We start from the raw sequence: 5,362 nt of genomic DNA, 5'->3' as shown, positions 1-5,362 counted from the left end.
CTCCATCTAATCAAAGGTCACAACCACAATTGGGTGTGTCACATCTCCATGGAAATGATCCAAAATTGCCACCCCACAATATTGAATCAAGATTAAAAGAAACAAGGCCATCTCCCACAAGATTGGATCAGGGAAAAGGACATAGCTCTTCTTGGGTACATAACACCTTCAAATCGCGCACCCTCGATATGAGCCAGTGGCATGGGATGGTGTACAGGCCTGCAATCCTGCAGTGGCCACTTTGTGACCCTCAAGAGCATGAGATTCCCCAAGAGGAAGCACAGTGTGTGAAGTGGCCCTACTGAGATGGCTGGAGGTCTTTGAACAACAAAAGCTGTTTTGGACAAAAAGACGCCCAGCTGATGGATGTCTGTGCCATGGCCCAAACTGACTGAGAGACCCAGGTGATGGCGCTGATTTGAAACTGTTATGTACCCCAGAGAAGCCATGCTCTTCTAATCCATTCTTGTGGGGGCAGGCTTATTGTTGGGGGGACTTCTGATTAGGTTGTTTCCATGGAGATATGGCCCACCCAATTCAAGGTGGGTCTTAATCCTTTCCTGGAGCCCTTTATGGGAGAGAAGCTAAGAAAGAAAATGCCCTGGGGGAAGCCAGAAGGACTCACAGGAGGTAGGAGAGCCATTTGAAACCAGAAGCCAGGAGAAGAAGCCAGGAGAGAATAGCAGACAATGCCATGTGCCTTCCCATATGATAGAGAAACCCCAGACTCAACTGGCCTTTTTTTCTTTTCTTTTTTTTTTTTTTAACTTTTTTATAATATAACATATATACAAAGCAAAGAAAGAAAAAAGCAATAATTTTCAGAGCACTCTTCAACAAGTAGTTACAGCACAGATCCCAGAGTTTGTCATGGCTTCCATACCATCCTCTCCGATTTTTCCTTCTAGCTGCTCCGGAATAGGAAACTAGAAGGAATAAATATTTTCTGTCATCACAATCGACTTTTTTAATTTTTTGTGAAAAATAGTATATATACAAAAAAGCAATAAATTTCAAAGCACAGCACAATTAGTTGTAGAACACATTTCATAGTTTGGTATGGGTCACAATTCCTCAATTTTAGGGTTTTACTTCTAGCTGCTCTAAGATACTGGAGACTAAAAGAAATATCAATTTAATGATTCAGCAATCATACTCATTTGTTAAACCCTACCTTCTCTGTATAACTCCACCATCACCTTTGATCCTTCTCACCCACTCTTTAGGGGTATTTGGGCTATGCCCATTCTAACTTTTTCATGTTGGAAGGGGCTGTCAATAATAAGGGGTAGGGAGATGGAACTAGCTGATTTTCTGGAGAGGCTGGCCCCTCTAGGTTTCAGGACTTATCTGGTCCAGGGGCACATCTGAAGGTTGTAGGTTTCTAGAAAGTTGCCCTAGTGCATAAAACCTTTGTAGAATCTTATATATTGCCCTAGGTGTTCTTTAGGATTGGCTGGAATGGTTTTGGTTAGGATTTGGAAAGTTATGATAGGTAGCAGTGTCTCAATGAAACTTGCATAAGAGTGACCTCCAGAGTAGCCTCTTGACTATTTGAACTCTCTCAGCCACTGTTGATCGGCCTTTCTTGAGTGAAAGTATCCTCTTTCTGGTGTCCCAATTTGGACATTTTCATGGCCTTAGAATTGTAACTTGTAACTTAATAAATCCCCTTTGTAAAAGACAATCAGTTCTGGTATATTGCATTCCGGCAGCTTTAGCAAACCAAAACAGTGATCTTGGTGTTTGAGTATGTGACCAAGACCTAGGGACTTACCTGGACAAGGTATCTCCTCCAGGTTTGCCAATGGAGACCATCAAGGATCTGATGTGTCAGTTTCCAAGAGGCCTAGATTTCCTTCATGCCAATTGTATCATTCACCAAGACCTGAAGCCAGAGAACATTTTGCTCACACATGGTGGGACAGCTAGGCTGGCTGATTGTGGCCTGGTGAGAATCTACAGTTACCAGATGGCACTTACACCTGTAATCATTACACTCTGGCACTGGGCTCCCAAAGTTCTTCGGCATCCTACCAATGCAGCCCCTACAGACAAGTGGCATGCTGGCTATGTCTTTGCTGAAATGCTTTGTTGGAAGCCTCTCTTTTGTGGAAACTTTTTAGTTCTGGTAAAAGTCTTAGATCTAACTGGGCTATCCCCAGAGGGTGACTGGCCCCAAGATGCATCTCTGCCCCAGGAGCCTTTTCCCTTAGAGGTCCCCACCCCCACCCCCCAGTGCAGTCTGTGATGCCTAAGGTGGAGCAGCCTGGAGCACAGCTGCTGTTGGAAAAGCCAACTTTTAACCCACACACGGGAACTCTGCCTTCTGAGCCCTGCGACTCTCTTATCTACAAAAAGGAAGAGGTAATCTGCAGTGAGCAATGGAGTGGCTGCTAAAGGACCAAGAGAAGGAAGGAGAACTGTCGTTTCCCTTCTCTGGACACTTAAGTGGAGAGACCTGCACTAAGAAAGCAATGTCTGCTTCTCCTCTGGCTTAATCTCTGAGGCCATGGAGACCTTCCCCCAACTGCTTTTCTAAAATGCAATTTTATTGAGTCATCATATTCACATACCATATAATCATCCAAAGTGTACAATTAGTGGTTCACAGAGTCATTATATAATTGTGAATTCATCACAGTTGATTTTTGAACATTTTCATTACTCAAAAAAACAATAAGAATAAAGGTAAAAAAAAAAAGAATGCCCAAATCTTCCCATACCCACTATCCCCCCTATTACTTACTTACTTTTTGTCTTTATTTTCTTATTCATCTGTCCATACACTGGATAAAGGCAGTGTTGCTGACAAGGTTTTCACAATCACATGGTCACACCGTAAAAGCTCTATAACTATACAATCATCTTCAAGAATCAAGGCTACTGACCTTGTGTCTGATGCTCCTTCTATCTACCTTGTTAATAGACGAGTAGAACGTATGGAATAAAAATAAATAATAGGAGGAACAAATGTTAAAATAAATTTAGTTTGAAATGCTAGTGATCAATGAAAGGGAGGAGTAAGGGGTATGGTATGTATATCTTTTTTTTCTGTTTTCATTTTATTTCTTTTTCTGTTGTCTTTTTATTTCTTATTCTGAATTGATGCAAATGTTCTAAGAAATGATCATGATGATGAATATGCAACTATGTGATGATACTGTGCGTTGCTGATTATATTTGTAGAACGGAATGATCATATGTTAAGAATGTTTTTGTTCGTTTGTTGTCAAGTTTTTTTTAATTAATAAATAAATTTTTTTAAAAAAGAATCAAGGCTACTGGATTTACAGTTCAATGGTTTCTATTCCAATGTACTAAAGACAGAAAAGGTATGGCTACATAATGCATAAGAATAACCTCCAGAATGACCTCTCAACTCTATTTGAAATCTCTCAGCTACTAAAACTTTATTTTGTCTCATTTCTCTCATCCCCCTTGTTCTAGTTTGCCAGCTGCCAGAATGCAATATACCAGAAATGGGACGGCTTTTAAAAGGGGGAATTTAATAAGTTGCTAGTTTACAGTTGTAAGGCCAAGAAAATGTTCCAATTAAAACAAGTCTATAGAAATATTCAATCTAAGGCATCCAGGGAATGATACTTGGTTAAAGAAGGCCGATGAGGTTCAGGGTTTCTCTCTTAAGTGAGAAGGCACATGGCAAACACAGTCAGGGCTTCTCTCTCAGCTGGAAGGGCACATGGCGAGCACGGCATCATCTGTTAGCTTTCTTTCCTGGCTTCCTGTTTCATGAAGCTCCCCAGGAGATGTTTTCCTTCTTCATCTCCAAAGGTCAACGGCTGGTAGACTCTGCTTCTTGTGGCTATGTCATTCTGCTCTCTCAGAATCTTTTGCTTTCTTCAAAATGTTTTCTCTTTTATAGGATTCCAGTAAACTAATCAAAGCCCACATGGAATGGGTGGAGACATGTCTCCAGCTAATCCAGTTTAATAACCACTCTTGATTGAGTCACATCTCCAGGGGATGATCTAATTAAAGTTTCAGACATACAATACTGAATAGGGATTAGAAGAAATGGCTGCCTTTACAAATGGGATTAGGATTAAAATAACTAGGATTAAAATATTTTCTAGGGTATATACATCCTTTTAAACCAGCACACCCCTTTTTGTCAAGAAGGCTTTCTCAATTCCATGATGCCGGGTCCTCGCTCATCCCCGGGAGTCACATCCCATGTTGCCAGGGAGATTTACACCCCTGAGAGTCATGTCCATGTGGGGGACCCTTCCCCAACTTTTTACAGAGAATATTTTACTGCCTTAATGATGTTCCTCCCCCACTCTTCCTTTTGAGGCATATCCTTCTCCTGCCGCCTATTCCCCTACGCCAAGGAGTGTGTCTCCTTCTTTCTCTCTTCCTCACCTTGATATTGGGATTCCTTTTTTTTTTTTTGTCTCTATGTTGAAAACATGACACAGTATTCTTTTTTTATTAATTAAAAAGATTAACAACAAACAAAACATTAAGATATCATTCCATTCTACATATAGAATCAGTAATTCTTAATATCATCACATAGCCGCATATTCATCATTTCTTAGAACATTTGCATCGATTTAGAAAAAGAAATAAAAAGACAACAGAAAAAGAAATAAAACGATAACAGAGAAAAAAAGATTATACGTACCATACCCCTTACCCCTCGCTTTCATTTACCACTAGCATTTCAAACTAAATTTATTTTAACATTTGTTCCCCCTATTATTTATTTTTATTTCATATGTTCTACTCTTCTGTTGATATAGTAGTTAAAAGGAGCCTCAGACACAAGGTTTTCACATTCACAGAGTCTCATTGTGAAAGCTTTATCATTGTCCAATTATCATCAAGAAACATGACTACTGGAACACAGCCCTACATTTTCAGGCAGTTCCCTCCAGCCTCTCCACTGCATCTTGAACAACAAGGTGATATCTACTTAATGCATAAGAATAACCTCCAGGATAACCTCTTGACTCTGTTTGGAATCTCTCAGCCATTGACAGTCTCATTTCACTCTTCCTCCTTTGGTCGAGAAGGTTCTCTCAATCCCTTGATGTTAATTCTCAGCTCATTCTAGGGTTTTTCTCAGTCCCTTGATGCTGAGTCTCAGCTCATTCCAGGATCTCTGTCCCACGTTGCCAGGAAGGTCCACACCCCTGGGAGTCATGTCCCACGCAGAGATGGGGAGGGTGGTGAGACTGCTCATCATATTAGCTGGAGAGAGAGGCCACATCTGAGCCTCAAAAGAGCTCTCTTGGGGATGACTCTTAGGCCTAAATTTGAAGTAGACTTGACCTATCCTTTGTGGGGTTAAGTTTCATACGAACAAACCCCAAGACTGGGGGTTCAGCCTATA

At 40.8% G+C, this 5,362-nt stretch overlaps 1 pseudogene; it reads left to right on the top strand.

Moving 5' to 3' along the window:
• Nucleotides 1-362: 362 nt before the first annotated feature.
• LOC143689730 (cyclin-dependent kinase 4-like) lies at nucleotides 363-2,381 on the top strand (annotated as a pseudogene).
• Nucleotides 2,382-5,362: the final 2,981 nt, after the last annotated feature.

Source organism: Tamandua tetradactyla, chromosome 7 (assembly GCF_023851605.1).
Source record: "Tamandua tetradactyla isolate mTamTet1 chromosome 7, mTamTet1.pri, whole genome shotgun sequence".
Lineage (NCBI taxonomy): Eukaryota > Metazoa > Chordata > Mammalia > Pilosa > Myrmecophagidae > Tamandua > Tamandua tetradactyla.
The sequence above is the reverse complement of the archived record's forward strand: the minus strand, read 5'-3'. Positions and strand labels throughout refer to the sequence as shown.